Genomic DNA, 18,685 nt, shown 5'->3' with positions numbered 1-18,685 from the left:
AAGGGTATGGTTGAAGAACCGGAAATATCGTCTTGTCACACGTAACACTTTTAAAGTTCCGATTTTTAGCTACAGGTGACTAAAATGTTTGGGTTGGCATTACCGGGTAGAATCTCGTATGTTTTTGCTTCTATTGCTACAATGTAGGAAAGAAAGTGCGAGAGGGCATTGTTACATGACAAAAGGACCCACCAGCACACTCGTTCCACTGTGTATTTTAAATCGACTTTGTAGGCAGTTTTATTGGAGCACAGTTCAAAATGGACACGGATAAAGAAGAGGAAATTTCTATTATTGAAGTACATTTCGACGAACCCGACGACAATAGAGCGTTAATGATGAGAGGGAAGTTGCCACTAGAAAGTCTACTTCTAGGAAGAGAAGACGGAATGTACAGTAATGGAAAGGAAACGTCGGGAAAAGGAAGAGGTAAGGAAGACCACTTCTTATAGTAATATTCTAATATTCATTTCAGGCTTAATGTGGTTGGAATTAATCACCTAGCAACATTACCTGTCCTTTTATGGAACACATTTCTTGCAAATTCAACGAACTTGGAGACAGAAACACTTAACTTCCGATTGTATTGACATAAAACTACTATCAGCTGGTTTTCAATTTCATTTTCTATTTATCTGTACGTACCAGCCGAAAGAGTTTCCACAGATGCCAAACTGTAAACATCCTGCTCGAAAGCTGAAATGTAAAGGACTCACGAAGTAGGACGTAAGATGGATCCATCAAAAATTTTAATAACAAAATAACCGAGAATGGCTGAGCAGCTACATTCGAAAACCTGTCACTGTGTCGTCTCCTCGAACATCTATGCTTACAGGAGACACAGGATCAAGAAAGCAACTAATTACGGTGTTTGTGCTCCCATAAAAATGCGAAGGAATTTCTGTATACGTCAGAGTTTTCAGAGCTGCTTTCATGGTGATTTTTCAGATCAAAAACGTGAGACTCAACAAAATTTGTCAGAGTATAATGAACGATTCCTTACCTACAACCGCTGAAAGAAGAGGAGGTGACAGAAGAACGAAGTTGTACGAAGATAGGAAAAATGCAGTTGTCAGTATTCAAGAGGTAAAGTGCTACATCGCCAATATTTGGCCAGTCACTTAGATGTAAGAATAAAAATAAAGTGGGAAATGTTCTGTGACAAACATCCTGATCTGGACTCGAAGTATGACTACTACCAGACAATATTCTGAAATAATTTTAATATTGGTTTCGGAGCAGCTTATATTGACACATGCTCTTCATGCTAGTCCCTACAAAGCTTGATTTCCTTGGAAAATCGGCCAATGGAAAAGAAAAATTTGGAACATCAGCTTACAGTGACAAAGTATGGAGCGATTTTTTTTTTAATGAAAGACTGAAGGAAGACATACAAGGTCAGCTGGTTTAAAATTATGACTACCAGGAAAATTGAGTCCTTGCAAAAGTCCCAGATCAAGCGGCTTATTATTCCAGATAGATGTACTATAATTTCACGGTTTTCCAAGGTTCCTCTACGAGCAGTCAGACAAAACACAATGTTACCTTATATGTTTGGCTGTAGAACGGATGAGCAAAGGGGTCTAATCAGATTGTTTCACCTCTCCATTATCAGCTGCTTAACACCAGTTGGCATGGTGTAAACAAACTACGCCTCTTTTCGGTAGGATTCGGTGGACAAATCAAGAATACAACAATGAATGGGATGTTGATATACTGGTTCCTGTACGCTGCTCCATTACACGTAGAGAGCGTAGAAGCGTGGTGCCCGATCGTGGGTCATTCTTTCATAGCCCATGATAGAGTTTTTGTAAAAATGGAGACAAAGTTTTCAAAATTAAGCATGATCGGAAACCCTGCAGTATACGTCGGCATAATGAAAAAATTCGCCACAGTGGTGCATTTGAGGTCGCACAACTGAAAAGTGAGAGACTGGAGAAAATCGTCACTGACGTCACCAAAGTCGGCCGTTGTGGCCGAGCGGTTCTAGGAGCTTCCGTCTGGAATCGCGCGACCGCTACGGTCGCAGGTTCGAATCCTGCCTCGGGCAGGGATGTGTGTGATGTCCTTAGGTTAGTTAGGTGTAAGTAGTTCTAAGTTCTAGGGGACTGATGACCTCAGATGTTAAGCCCCATAGTGCTCAGAGCTAGTCTTTGACGTCATCAGAGCTCCTGGATCCTGGCACTTGTAGTTTCAAAAGTCAAAGAGAATTATCATCACGAAAGCAGCAAACAGAAAATTATGTCTTGTGCAAGGAGAAGGATCCTTCCATTTTGAAAGTGGAGAGGCGAAATCTATTCTTAAAAGAGGTAAACGCACCACGATACAAACTCAGGAGATTCCGAAAGGCTTCTCATTGATTAAAGCTAAAATTATGTACATCAATCGGCTCTTACAGCTACACTGGAGATAGGCATGCCCTGAGGAGGAAAAGTTAATATTATACAATGATGATTTGGAGCGGCAGAAGATCATGGACACAGACGAATGTCAAAACGGCGAGGATGAAGGACTTGATTTTGAGCTCTAAGGTGATGACGATTCCCCGCTGTTGACTTCATTTTACCTTGTGATCGTTTCTTTGCAATATTTCACTTTCCCAATATTTGTTACCAAATATTTCTCACTTTCATGAGAGGTGTTAAGACTGAATTCAGTGATGAAACTGAGTAATATTAATATTGTACGTCGTAGTAGTTCTTGTTTAGGTTTCTTATGTAAATGTTACAGTCCTTTTAAATATTTAAAATAAAACAGTAGTTTGAATCTTTTATTTAGCTGGCAGTAGTGGCGCTCGCTGTATTGCAGTAGCTTGAGTAACGAAGATTTTTGTGAGGTAAGTGATTTTTGGAATGTATAGGTTAATGTTAGTCAGGGCCATTCTTTTGTAGGGATTTTTGAAAGTCAGATTGCGTTGCGCTAAAAACTATTGTGTGTCAGTTTAAGCACAGTCGTGTAAAATTTTTCTAAGGGGACGTTTCATATGTCGACCCTTAGCCAAGGATACCTCACTGGAATCTTCTGATTTTTTCTTGTAGTTTGTGTAGTTAGTGTAGCCTTTGTTTATTGCTAGCGCGTAATCATAGAGAGAATTTCCTTTGTAGTTCCAGTCTTTCATTGTTGTACAGTAAAATAGTTGTGGCATGCATTTAGTTTTGCACGAAGTATTTCGCAGCTGCGCTTGCAATTAACTAGATATTATTTTCAGTGCTATGTTAATGTGTTCTCTTATTTTTGTTCTTCAAATTGTGTTTTTCTGTGTTGTCGTGTGAAAAATTGTGACAATAATGGCGTGTGAAAAACGTAACACTAGGCTCCAAAGTAAACTGAGAAATGACAGTGAAGACGAAAGCAGTGTGTTAGCGTCACCATGTAATGAATTCACTAACGTTCAAAGTAGTAATTTGGTAATAGCGCATAGGGAAATGGAGCGGGCTGCAAATAATGGTGTAGGCAGTGAAACAATTAGTGAACAGGGAAGCATTATCGATCGATCGGTCGGCAACAGCTCGCCTCACGATTCCGAAATGACAGGACACAATCTTGCAAATACTGTAGATTCAGATTTTGGGTCCTCACCGTTTTCTCAAATAAATCAGGACACATTTTCTGTTTTTCAAACTGCGAATATTGGCGGTTCAAATGCATTGCCGAATAGCACTAAGGAACATGTTTCAGACACCAGTGCACTGTTATTACAATTAATGCAACAAATGGGACAAAAGCTTGAAAAGTTAGACACAATGGAACAAAATCAGAGACAAACACAGCAACAGTTGGACACAATGGAACATAATCTTCAAAAGTTAGAGACAATGGAACAAAATCTTCAAAAGTTAGACACAATGGAACAAAATCAGAGACAAACACAGCAAAAGCTTCAAACGTTAGACACAATGGAACAAAAGCTTCAAAAGTTAGACACCACACTTGAACAAACACGTGAAGGTTTAACTAATGAGTTACATAACATCGAATCGAAATGTCAACAAGTCTGTAATGACGTAAAAACACAAATTTGGGAGCATTTCCAACCAATTTTTTCGCGGCATGAAAACGCATTACAGAATCACGAAGCAGCCATAAAAGAACTGCAAACAATTGTTCATGAAAATCATGAGACCTTGCAAGCTAAAATTGACTCAGTTGCATCTACCGATTCGGTTACGCAACTTGTAAAAACTCAAGAAAACTTAAAGGACACAGTAGATACTCTGAAAATTGGTTCAGAAAGACACATGGAGGACATTAGTTCATTATCAGAGAAAGTAGTGGAACTTTCGGATCAGCTAAACAATTTATCTACGAAGGTAGATGATAATCTGAATGACACAAAACCGGTAGTCCTTAATGACACAGAAGAGTTCGAACAAATTAGGAAATTCAAACAAAATCAGAAACAAATTAATACGCAGCACCAAAGAGAAATCCGGGAAGTACAAGATCAGTTGACACAGGTAATACAAGAATTACGTGTTTCAGAGGACACTCGCACTCCAATACGGGAAGAGGGACATAAAAATACGGAACTGCCACAAAATAACAACACAGGGCACTTTGGAGATAATGAAAGAAATTGGCAAAGTACACCGAATTTTGAGATTGAACCGCCGAAACGACGTAACAATGACCGATATGCGACCCGCCGACACGATGATTTTGACTATAAGCTGTTCATTACTACACGTAAATTCAAAACATTTAAGAATTCTGGCAACGACATTCATCCACAAGCGTGGCTCCATCAATTCTCTCATTGTTTTCCTCCCAACTGGTCACTAGAGCACAGATTAGAATTTATGTGCGGCTACTTAGAGAATGAACCAGCTGTAAGAATGCGATCGATCATTCACGATTGCCACAGTGAAGGAGAATTTTACCATGCCTTCGTCTCAGCATATTGGTCCCAAGCCACACAAGACCGAGTAAAACATGGCATCATGATGATGAAACATTTCGAACAATCTGAATTTTCCAGTCTTCTGAAATATTTTGAAGACATGTTACATAAGAATCAGTATCTTTCAAACCCATACAGCCCCACAGAACTCATCCACGTTTGCTTAATGAAATTGCCTGAACATTTACGACATATTATTTTGGCAGGACGTTGCAAAGACAACATTGAAGCTTTTCAGGGACTCTTACAAGAATTAGAAATTGACACTGACAATCGCGGAACGCGAAAACAGAAGCACAATAATTACAGGTCATATCCGTCACAATTCCGCGATGAAAGAAATAACAACTGGACACGACAAGGCTATTCTCACAACACAAATCGTGACCAAAATAGACACCACCCGTATGAAAACCACTGGCAGAGTAATAGATACAGAGAAAGATCGTATTTCCGTAGTAATGAACATGACAGAGACAATCATAGAAACAGACAATATGGGAACCAAAACAATTATTATCACGGGAGACAGAATAATTTCAGAGGCAACGGTCCACCGTGCAGTGAAAATTCAGGGAGCAATTCTCCACCACGTGACCGACAAGAAATTAATTACATAAATTACCGACATGACGACAGACGATATGATCGTAACGACAGACGTGAATTGCATCAGAACTGGCGAGCTTCAAACAGGGCAGGGCCTTCTCGACAAGGTGAATTTTTAGAAGTTAGGTCTCCTAATCCCAATAACGACGCCCGCCAACAAGGAGACAGACAATGACCCGCACCGCAGGCAGCCACGTGCGCCGGCTGGCTGAGAGAAAAGTAACATAGACGCTAACCTTGAGAAAAATTCCAGTATTCTTTACCGACGTATACCACATGATAATTGCATTCAAGTTCAAACTCTGAGTACTATAAAGGGTAAAAGGTTTACACCACATTTCACATGTAAAACCGTTTATTGAAATATATTCTGCTTTTTAACTTTGTCTTTGCCATAAAGTTGTTCACATCACGTTACTAGTATGCTTTGTCACACTGAGAAACTGTTAACATGCAACAACGTTTTGAAGTTAACTATACAGCCTAGAACCTAGGGAACATTTTTAAACAGAAATTATGAATGCATTGTTATAGTGAACAGACGACACAGTGTTGTTATTTGTACATTCTTGCTTGTTAGTTGCACGATTACGTAACGACTATAAGGCTCACATACTTAGAACATTTACCAGTATTGCTAATGGGATTTTAATGCAACATTTTGGTTTACTTGAAAATACATTCTGGATTTAAAGTACTTTCTGTGAGATACCAGATGATGCAGTGGTTAGTTTATGTGACAGCTACACGATTTTATCACGACGCTACTAATGAGTGACAATTTACAATGTTGCTTTTGCAGTTTATGTGTTTTATATCTCCACAGTTTTTCTGAATTTTTCTCGACAGTAAAACATGTTTCAGTAGTAACGTTTGTGGTATAGCTACAATGAGACAGCCTTTTCTGTAGCACAACAATACGTACAGTATAGTACTTACTTGATCATGGCAATAAGCGTAATGACTAAGATATCTATACGCAAAGCATTTCAATTTCGTTTATCATGAGGTAAGTACATTGACTTCTGCAGAACTTAGCTTTCGGAGGACAATAACTACGACACTTCCACAGAGATTGTCTTACAGCAAGACGCACATTTAGCGCTACAGGACACGCATTAAACTATTTATTTTTCAACATATTTGAATTACAAAGAAAGTTTTCCGTGATACATTTCATTCCATTGCTGTAATCTGTAACACCTGAGGATATAATTACATTAATTCTCAGGGGGGTACACGCCTACTTTGTGTACCATGTGTTTGGCAAGCACAAGGAGCCCTAGCTAATATGGTATTTGCTTATACAACTTTACACATCGGTACCACATTTCTCTAACACATAAATTACACAGCTATCTGATCATTTAACTGAGAGAAACAAACATTTATTATACTACATCAGTGACAGATGTTTTCGTAATTACACTGTTGGATAACTTCACACTTACGAAATTGTATTTTGTCTGTACTGTTCACATTTTTTCGGAACCATTGTGATACTATGAGAGCTTTGAATGACATATTTGGTATGGGATCATGATTTTTAAAGTACGTTTGAGGTAGATGACACTTTTGACATGAGCAGAGATTTTTTTACGTTTTGAAATTATTGCAGAAAGCTATGACGTTTTTGAGATTTGACTGAGGTGTTATGATATTATTACGACGACGATGTGAATTATGCTGCTGAGGTATGTTTAAGCTAATGCTACATGAGTTACTTGGTTATGCTACGTATCTGTTATGATGAAATATTGAAGAAGTGTCGACGAATATGTATATGTGTAATAAGGTAAGGAATAATGAGTAGTGATTAGGGACTCTGGTTTGTGAAAAGGGATGTTGGAAACCGAGAATCGTACTTTAAGAGTTATGTAATGTGTGTATATGCGTGAATGTATCACTATGCTGGCGAAAATTTTTTGGACACTATTATATCAATAGGATTTCGTTTCTACAGATTTGTAACGCAAATTCTTGACCTGTGAAATTTTTTATATGAGACTGCCACTGGAGCGGAAACTGCTGTCATAAATATTTCAGTAAGAAAGGTAAGTGACCTTGACGCAATGCGTTTTGGGCGCCCAGCTGAGAGGTAGTCGTCTGACAAAAGAAAGCCATTAGGTGGAGAAAAAAAGGGCATTATCCTCGCTATTGACATTCCTTTGTAGAAAGCATCGCAAAAACGATACGCTCATTACTTGGAAAAGATACTTATTTACTTCTACACACCTGATAATGACAAGCGTCTTTCTATGAGAGTTGAGAGAATTTGTACTAACTTATGAAATGTCACATGACTATTCAATGATATTTTTATGCTTTGCTTTTCATAGTTGCTTATTTCATTTGCTATCTGTTTTCCAGCTGTGTTGCAGCATTGGTTTTATAAAATAAAATTAAATGCATTTGCTAATGTGAACACTTTCTGTCAACAGATCTATTAAATAATTATTTTATGATCCACACTCTTCGAAAAAGGAGCTCTTGGAATGGAAAGAGCAATAAGATGCGACTAATAACAGTAACTGTATATATAATTTTCTTTTCAAGTACTTGGTAATTTGTTGTAGCATTAGTTTTTGTGGTGCACCACTTTAATTACATAGACATTAAGATGTGATTATAACTTTCCCTTATCTGCATTGTTGTCTTTAGTATACTATTTTTTCTGCTTGTGGGTTAGTCATGTTTAGATATAAGTTATTACATTTACTGCTGCTTGCTTTGCAAATCTGCATTTTGTTTGGGTCATTGCTGTTTGTGTTATTTGTTTTGTGCTGCTGCATTGCGTCGTCCCTTAGTTTAGCATCTGAGCTCAGTAGGTTTAAGTTAGCTTAAGAGGGGTAGACTATATAAGAAACTAACTATGATGAATTGGAAGGAAAGCATTGAGAAGCTATAAGAAAATGGTTTGGCCAAAAAAAGTAGTGTATAGTGGAGAAAAACTATTTTCGAAAGAGGATGTGAACAGAATACAGAAAGCATGCTTGGATAGGATTTATTAGGCGGAAACAAATGTTGAAATAAGACGAAAGATCTATGGACTGCAGTTTTGGGTTGGACTGCAGTACCAAATGTTATACTAAAAACAAACCCTGTTCTTTCCTTCTGTTATCCCACTATGTGTTTGTGTACCCTTGTGTATTTATGTTCTTCCTGTCTTTATATGTTTATCTGATAAGACTTATGTTGCAGAATTTTTCTAATACTAAGCTACATTCACTATGATGAGGAGTACTGTTATCCTCAAATATGATTTGCATTAATAACATGTTATTTACTTTGTAAAGATGTTTACGCATTATTTATTCTATTTTGTTCTAATGCTCATGTGTTAGGTTGATGTTTCAAAAGTTACTCTGATCTTTTATGTATGTACTTATGTCATAATTTTTGTAACACTGATGTATTTGCTATTTCGATTCTTTTGTAAAGCCTGTACTACTACAAATGTTATCTGTATTGTTATGTTCTTTAATGATATATTTTGTACCTTTGTTATTGTATTCGTATGTTATAAAATTGTAATTGACACCAGTTCATCAAATTAAGTAACTTTTAAATTACATTTCACTGCACACGTTTCTGTTGGTCATAGTATATGGTCAATATGTGAGAAGTAGGGACTGATAGTGTTTGCATGTGTGTTAATAATTCAGTAAGGGACTGGATAACAGCATTGCTGGTTCTAAGGACATTTCAAAACATTTTTTGTGAGTGGACTTGCTATATTATCCGCAAGACTCTTCAATGGTGATTGTGCGCCTGCACAGTCGCAACAGATGGCTGCTGGTTATCTCTAGAAGGACTACAGTGGGTCTACACCTTTGGTGATCCACCAATACCATTATTTCTACAAGGACTGCAGTGGGTCTGCACCTCTGGTGGCCCACCAATAGTAATCTCTACGAGGACTACAATGGGTCTGCTCTGTGATGACCTACCTACCGATAGTCTTCAACGTCGACTGACTCTGCTTTGGGTTAGCTCTGTTGTGGCCCATTACCTGTCTGCATGTCAAGAGTCAGCACAGTCTTTCCGTTGGAAGGACAACACTACTTCTTCAAGACTGCTTAGAAATCCACTACTTCCAAGTGCAATTTCTTTTATTGCTCAGACTCTGAGAAAAACAATGCAATTTTACTGTGATGAACGATCAGGACTGTCTTTATGGACTGTGAGAAAATTTTAGCTTTTCACCAACATTGTATCAATAAGTGTGTGCATTTGATATCTTTGTTATTGTAATTATGAAAAAATTTTTCAAATCTGTATTGGCCACTGCCCAAAACAATTTGTAAATTTTTTTGTGGGGAGCATGGGGGCTATGTAAGTAAGCTGTTTAGGTTTTTTTATTGGTAACGCCGCCGCCACGTAGCGCTCTGTATAAAAATCACTGGCTGTGCCGTGTGCAGTCTGTGTTTAGTTTGCATTGTTGTCTGCCATTGTAGTGTTGGGCAGCGGCAGCTGGATGCTAACAGCGCGTAGTGTTGCGCAGTTGGAGGTGAGCCGCCAGCAGTGGTGGACGTGGGGAGAGAGATGGCGGAGTTTTGTAATTTGTAAGACTGGATGTCATGAGCTACCATATATATTTTGACTATTAAGGTAAATACACTGTTTGTTCTCTATTAAAATCTTTCATTTGCTAACTATACGTATCAGTAGTTAGTGCCTTCCGTAGTTTGAATCTTGTATTTAGCTGGCAGTAGTGGCGCTCGCTGTATTGCAGTAGCTTGAGTAACGAAGATTTTTGTCAGATAAGTGATTTTTGGAATGTATAGGTTAATGTTAGTCAGGGCCATTCTTTTGTAGGGATTTTTGAAAGTCAGATTGCGTTGCGCTAAAAACTATTGTGTGTCAGTTTAAGCACAGTCGTGCAAAATTTTTCTAAGGGGACGTTTCAGTATACTCTAAGGAAAAAAAACAACGCACCTCAAAGAACTTATCGGAATAGGACGAAATCGGTAGATGTGGTGTACATTTACAGACAAACAAATGATTACAATTTCAGAATAAATGGATGATTTATTCAAGAACAAAAGCTTCACAAATTGAGGAAGTCAGTAACGCTTTAGTCGACCTCCGGCTTTTACACAAGCAGTTATTTGCCTTAATACTAATTGGCATACTTGCTGAATGTCATCCAGAGGGATATAGTGCAAAATTGTGTTCAGCTGCTGCGTTGGATTGTCAAAATCCCGAGTTGTTTAGGGGCCCTGCCTATAATGTTATAAACGTTCTAATTTCTCGCAAAGAGAGACTACATGTGGCGAATCTTGATTTTCCACTTATGATACAGAATCTAAGCCACAGTCTATTCACTGGAGGGACCTAATTTCACCGCAGGCGAAAACGATCGAGTGATCAAATCACGATTCAAAGCGACAATGATTTCTTTATGCATACATGGAATTGTGTACCTTCACAGAATTGCTGAATGTCAAACTATTAACCAGCATCACTACGTTGAAGTTGTTGATCAACTCTGTCAGAAAATAAGTTAATAGAAACTGCCCAAATAGTGGAAGAACAAGATAAAGCACCGTCTCACACCGCATTGCCTGTAAGGAGTTTTCTGGCAAAGTAAAGCTTCTCAATATTTGGTGAACCTCTTTAGTCGTCTGGCCGAGCATTCCGTGAATTTCACCCGTTATGTACGATCGAAAAATTCTAGCATTGTTTCCGTCAAGGAAAAATTGACGTGGAGTGTTGTATGGATGTTGGGGGTGACAATAACTAAACACGTATGCTCTGAAAGACAATGTTTTATAGCAACGGTCCTGGTATTTTATAACCACGCCTCATAAGTAAACAGACGTTCCTCTTTCGGTGTCATCGAAAAATTATTCTTATGTTGAAGGTTGCATTATTCAGTTTATGTAAATGATCATGCACGTTATGCCTTCTGGATACCTTCCATGTTGCAGTTATAACAATTCAATGTGGTCGACTTCACCGACTGTTTGACCAGCTAGGGACAGCAAAATTTCTCTTTTACAAGAACTGTATGTCGGTAGTTGTTTGCATTGCGTTTTGTTGAATTTAGGCGTTGCTCTGTTCTGTAATTTAACTATTATCTATATCATTTTCATTAAGGTACACGTACACTGACAGATGCGTCATCTACAAAGAGAAAAATATTTGGACAGTAGTGAATGATCATTGATTTATAACAAAATAAGTAGTCGCCTAGAACAGAGAAGTGCTGTGCCGCCACTACACGCGTCGCCAGTCAAACTCAAATCACTTCTCTGTTTCTTGATACTGGAGCAAAATATTTTCGTTCCTACTTTCTAGTGAACCATTGTCTAGCTTTTGTCCCTAATCAAATCATGTCTCAACTTACGCAAATATAATGCGTGGCCCACACAATCAAATGCTTTCCCTGAGTAAAGAAACTACTCTCACGAACTTACCATTTAGACTTGCTGGTAACTTATATAAAAGGTAACCTATTTTACTTGCTATAGATATTCGTCTTCAAGAGCGAAATTACATGTGTGTCAACACTACAACGAAATGCGCTCCTATTCCCTAGCTTCATAAATGTTGTAAAACAGTGGTAGCAAAGATATTAACAGGTAATTTTTTCTATTATCTCTTTCCTTCCTCTTGTAAATTGAATTCAGTATCGATCAACGGAGAGGCAGTGTGAGAACTGGATAACCTCAAATGGCATTTGGTGTTAAATTAGAGTTTTGTCACTGTCGTCAAGGGGCCGGTCACTCAACAGTGACGAATGGGGGGGGGGGGGGGAGGCGAGGGGAGTGAGAGGGGGAAACCGTCCAATAGGAGGCAAGTTCGCAACCCCTCTTCCCCCCAACCCCCACCCAACCCTAATTTGCCCTTATCCAATAGGAATGGTTCAAAGTCCGTGCTCAGTCCTGAGAGAACATGTTCCTCAATTATTGTATTAAACCTGTCGATAAGACGGAGCTACCGCACTGCCAAAATGCCAGCGTGGGGCCGGCCCCTGTGGCCGCGCAGTTCTAGATGCTACTACGGCCGCAGGTTCGAATGCTGCCTCGGGCATGGATGTGTGTGTTATCCATAGGTTAGTTAGGTTTAAGTAGTTCTAAGTTCCAGAGGACTGATGACCTCAGAAGTTAAGTCCCATCTGCCAGCGTGGATCCTGATGCGGATGTCGCCACTAGACTACTGCTGCTGGTGCGCAAGTTTGCGGACATCACTGTGGCGTCGCACATTTTAATTACGTTATCTAGAGGCCAGCGATCGCCAAGATTGTACTTCTATCCTCCACTCCCCACCTACAACCACTCCCCCCCCCCCCCTCCCGCTCGATAACCACATAACCTACATTTATTATGAATGAGAGCTCTGACACGAGGACCCATGTGACCAGAAACGAAATTATTGCATGATAAAGCCACAATCTACCACTAAAATAGATACTAACAACTAATGACAAACCACCTACCCCGCCACGAGGGAATTTTCATGTCACCACAAATAATGCTGTTTACAACTTAAACAAACGCGCATGTAAACGCATCGTGAGTTTCATCTAGTGGTTATTTTCCGCTTCGAGCGCCGAGCGGGAAGGTACTTCTTTATTTCACTTGCCGGAGCGTCGCTTGTGTGCAGTTTTCGTCGCTAGTGTTGCTTCGTCTGCCGAGTGTGTAGCGCCTCCTGTCCGACTTACTGTCTGCGTTTTTCTACTTGCAGCGGCGTAGGCCGCTTCGCTATGGCTATCATGCTTCCACGAAAAGGTGCTGTGAGCTTTACTTTAGATAAAACAATGCGGCACGTGCAGTCCGTCTATAAATCCACGACTGGTATGTCGATGAAATTCATGTGGCCTCTGATCAGGGCCACACCGCTTATATTGACGCAGACGAGTACGTGTTTTATGTGAAATTTATGGATCGCCTTCATATTGAAGGATTACTGTCGCGACAGGGTGGTACAGTCCTTCAGTATGGTGTCACTCGCAGATGCTGAAACTGACTATGCCATTGTTCGATTGTTCACTTTCCCGCCGGAAGTTGATGACCTCTCATGGTACATGGTAACGACGAAAAACGCCCGTCGCGAACGCTTGTCTACTCAACACAAATTACAGTGTTATGGTGGAATTCGTTCCGTGGAAATGCGTGTCAAACGTAATATTCCATGACATTTACAAGTGTGTGGTTACCGCGTTCGTGTCATGTATTCTCATCAAGGGGGAACCTAGCTCCTACAGAATGTAATGCAAGTGGACACGTTAGGACTAATTACCGCCGGAGGATTTTTGTATTAAATCCGTCATTAACTCACCGTTTCCAATTGACAGTTGCCTATCTTGTTCCTTCCACTCCCTACGTCGGACGTACTTCTGCTTCAGATCATAATGAACAAGAAGATAGTTCTGATAATCCTGTAAGTGAATTTCCGCCTTTACCTCCGCGACAGGTTCAAAACCCTGTTGCCCCCAGGATAGAACCCGCAACAGTGACAAACAAGCGAAGCCGCACTCATCAACATGGTGAGGGTGAGCATTGGGCCGTGCCTTCTGCCCCAACGTCCTCTGCATCGATTGGGTCCCCTGCTCCCCTCGATGCTACTATACCTCCCGTCCGAGGTACGGTGAGTGGTGAAGACGTTATCTGCAGCATGCCCCCTGCTCGCGAAGTGGCTCCTTCTGAGCTGCGCTTGTATGAAGAAGGAGCGGAGTACCCCCCCCCCCCCCCCCCCCCCTTAGTCTCAGAGTCCTTCGTTAAAGTCTGAGACAATTCAATATCTTCCTACTCCTTCTTCGTCTTCAGCCGCCGCCGGTCCCGGATTTGCGCCTACAGCAATTCCCGGGGAGAATAAAATTAGTGACAAAGTATCACCGGTTCCATTGGTAGTTCCACAGAATGCTTTCGCCTTAGTAATTAGACCTGTCTTACATGACCCTTGTCCTGAGGGGCAGGGAGCTGTGCCTATGTACCCTCCCACACCTCTGTCTGCAGAGGCCGCCATGCCACATAGCCGACAGAAGCAGCGTAAACAACCTGACTGTGACGTAACACGTAAGAAATCTAAGAAAAAAAGGTTGTGATGAAGGGGGTTCTGGTCCCGCGACGTCTGATTCATATGTGGATTCCGCAATGGACCTTGCCGCTCAACTGTGTACCTAATTCGGCTTGATATGTTCCGTACATAACTGTATAGCTGTGATCAATGACCCAAGCCTTCACTTCCTTTCCTTAAATGTTAACGTTGTGAAATCAGAACTGCGATTGGCTTCGCTGCGTCAGTTCATTTATGATTCATGTGCGAACATAGTTTTCTTAAAGGAGGTGTTATTTAGAAATTTCTCCTTACCTGGTTTTCATTCGATCTGTAATGTAGCACACGAATATTTTAAGGTGACCGCCTTATTCTTTCGGGAATGCATTCCGATGTGGAAATGATTGATTCTGGCAGAAGCATAGGTTGTCAACTTTTTTGTCTTACCTTGGATGTTTCATATTCCCCTTGTAAGACGTGTATATTTCTATTGTTTATTGTCAAATCATAGTTTATGAAAGATGTTTATATTTTATTAATAGGATAAAGTAGGAAAAATTAATATTTGTCATCTTGGAAATAATTGTGGTGGCAGGGAATGTCTGCAAAAAGTATTGTTGATATAATTTTAAAAAGGGCGGGAGAAACCGCGTATGGATACATTTTAAGAAAAGAAAGCGAAAGTACGCGCATTGATACATTTTGTAATGGTAGCAGGCATTTTCTGCACCAGAAAGCTTTGTTGGCAGGAGACACAATGCCCTTTAGCGTTCGTAGGAAGTCAGTAGTAAGTGAGAAGTGAAGCGTGTCGATAGCAGGTCTGAAGCGAGAGATTGAGAAGAGCGGTGTGCCTGCCAGCCACTAGCTATGATTTACAACAGATATAGAGAGACATCAGCTATCTATTATAATAAGAGGAACTAATATTACTGAATTAATTTTTTGAGAAACTCAAGACTGCTGAAGGTATGTTTGCGCATTGCTAGTTGTAAGATTATTGTAATAAGTAAGTCCCATTTGAACGTTTGTAAAATCATTTCATTCATAATATAATTGTCTTTTGCCAGCAATATTGCGCATCTAATTATAATCCATCCGAAAAACCATCAACGTAAAACATTGCAAAATTCTTTTGTTGTCAAGAAAAAGTTTATGAATTACGTAATTTCAGTCAAATTAACCATTGAATAACGTCAGATTTGCTATTAAAGGATAACGTCAGCTTAGGTAATAAATACAGCCACTTATTATGAAAGCCCACCAGCAGCTAATAGAGTATAGTAAAACAGAGTAAGTATATTCATGTCGCAGTTCGATGTAGCAGTCAGGTGGCGATCGAGTAACAGTAAAAAAGGTAAGGAACAGTTTTGGGTTATTGCAGGTAACGACTGAGGGCCACGACGACGACACATTCTGTGTTTCGTCGAAGTAATCAGAAAATCACTTTTAATAAGCAGCAATTAAATTTGTACCAGAAGATAGAGAAAGAGAAAAAATTTGAAAGGGAAGATTTAATTTGTTATATTTTAGCAAGAGATAGAAATCCTAAGAAAAGGTTACATAGTTTATTGTAAAAGGGAAGGTTATGATTAACAAAAAAGGTATAGAAGAGACGTGAAGGTTTCACCCTTCTGGCATAGATCGCACATTAGATCGTTCGCGTCTTTATAAAGAGGAAATTGTATGTCTGTTGCGTAAGAGTCCTCCGGAAATTCTGTTGGGTGGTAATTTTAACTATGTGTTGCGTCCGACAGATCAACCTCCAGATTTTAATTTTTCTCGTGAACTACATGAATGGTCCTTTCCTTACGCCTGAAAGCCGTCTGGATATGTAAATACCCGACGGTAGTTACATTTACATACTTTACTGCGACTTCTAGTAGCAGGTTAGATAGGTTTTACTTATCAGACTGCCGGAGTGATAGTATTATTAGTGTTTGTCATCCCAGCTTCGTTTACGGATCACTGTGCTGTGACCACAACTATGTCTTGAACGGTAACCAGTAAAATTGTTCCGCCCTCCGTGGATGTTAAACATCGCTCACCTAGCTGAAAGCTCTCTCGATGACGTGATGCGAGTCGTGTGGGAGCGTACTCTGTGATCCTCTGGGAAATACTCTTGCACACTTGACTGGTGGACACAGCTAGCAAAACAGAGGGTACGGGAAACTTTGATACTTTTCTGTGCTGCCAAAGCGCGAGACTTCTGGAGAACTTATGAATATTAGTATTGCATCCTGCGTGAACTTTATGCTGCTTCGGATCGCGCCACCTCTGTGAATTGAGGATGTTAGGAGTGTAAAGGCAAAATCGTTGACCTTGACGAGAATACAAATGCAAAGTTTGAAAATGCGATCCAAGCCATGCTCATTTGTGACGGAAGAAATGACTTCCTTATATCGTGTGTTTAGTCATCAGACGTGTTACCGACGCGCTTGTATTCATTCTCTCACGACAAGTAACTGACGTACCGTAATGGTGCAATCTGATATAGTGCGTATATTACACCAGTACTATGTAGACAACTAGGAGATCGATGAGCCCAGCGAAAAGCTTTGCGATCCACTAGTCAGCATCTTGGATATCACAATTACATCTGAACTGCTCTTAGCTGCCTTTCAGCCTGAGGAAGTTTACTAACTTGGTGTGGTACCGTCTTCTCAAAAGTCCCTGGGTCCGGATGGACTTCCCAAGGAATTATACGTGCGCTTTTGGCTGTTGTTAAGTGCTACTTCTACGTCCCTTCTGAATGAAGTGTTACATGGTAGAGTAGTGCTCACCCCTTTGAAAGTGGGAAAAATTGTTTTAATCCCGAAACGTCCTGGACCGGCTACCCGTGATAGCTTCCGCCATTTACTTTGTTAAACTTTGGTTATAAGACTGTGGCGAGGACAGTAAATAGTAGGATGTCGGCTCTGACGGAGAAGATTGCTGCAAAGCATCAAAGCTGCGTACCGAGTCGTACCATTCTTACTTCTATAGCTGAGTGTCGTGACGTGATTTCCGTTGCTGCTGTAACGTTCTTCCCTTGTGCCATTGCATTTGATCGTGTTAAACTTTTTGCTTCAGATTCTGGAGACAGTTGGTTTTGCTCTTGATACATGGCGAGTGCTCTCTAATCTGATTGCGGGAATTTCGTCTTCGGTGGATAATAGTCAACTGACGACCCCATAAATATCCGTAGGGGAGTGCCACAAGGAAGCCCGCTGTCAATGACTTTGTTTCTGTTATCTCTGGAACCCTTACTTCGGATGCTCGCAACCCAGCGTTCCATATTACAGCTGTTCATGCATACACTGAATCCTGCGGAGATACCACGACTGAAGACTGTAATCGATGATTTTTGACACAGTTCAGGTGCACTGCTGAGCTGGATAGCCGTGCGGTCTGATGCCTTTTGTCACGGTTCGCTCTGCTCCCTCCGTCGGAAGTTCGAGTCCTGCGTCGGACATGGATGTGTGTGTGTTCAAATGGTTCAAATGGCTCTGAGCACTATGCGACGTAACATCTGTGGTCATGAGTCGCCTAGAACTTAGAACTAATTAAACCTAACTAAGGACGTCACACACATCCATGCCCGGGCAGGATTCGAACCTGCGACCGTAGCAGTCGCGCGGTTCCAGACTGAGCGCCTAGAACCACGAGACCACCGCGGCCGGCGTGTGTGTGTTGTCTTTAGCGTAAGTTAGATTAATTTAGATTAAGTAGTGGGTACGCCTAGGGACCGATGATCTCAGCAGTTAGGTCCCATGGTCATTACCACAAATTACAAAATTTCAGGTCCACTACTGAATGATGGTAGACGCAAACTTCTTACCTTGCGAGGTATTGATGACACGGTTGTTCCTTGGGCTACTGCAGTGGATCGGCGTACGTCTGCATCTACGTCATTAGTCTGCTATTCGAAATAAAGTGCCTGGCGGATGGTTCAACGAAGCACCTTCACGCTGTCTCTCTACCGTTCCACTCTCGAACGGCACGAGGGAAAAACGACCTTTTAAATTTTTCTATGCGAGCTCTAATTCCTCTTATTTTATCGTGATGATCATTTCTCCCTATGTAGGTGGCTGCCAACAGAATTTTTTCACAATCAGAGGCGAATACTGGTGATTGAAATTTCATGAGAAGATCCCGTCGCAACGAAAAATGCCTTTGTTTTAATGGTTGCCACTG

Source organism: Schistocerca gregaria, chromosome 7 (assembly GCF_023897955.1).
Source record: "Schistocerca gregaria isolate iqSchGreg1 chromosome 7, iqSchGreg1.2, whole genome shotgun sequence".
Classification (NCBI taxonomy): domain Eukaryota; kingdom Metazoa; phylum Arthropoda; class Insecta; order Orthoptera; family Acrididae; genus Schistocerca; species Schistocerca gregaria.
This window is presented reverse-complemented; position numbering follows the sequence as displayed.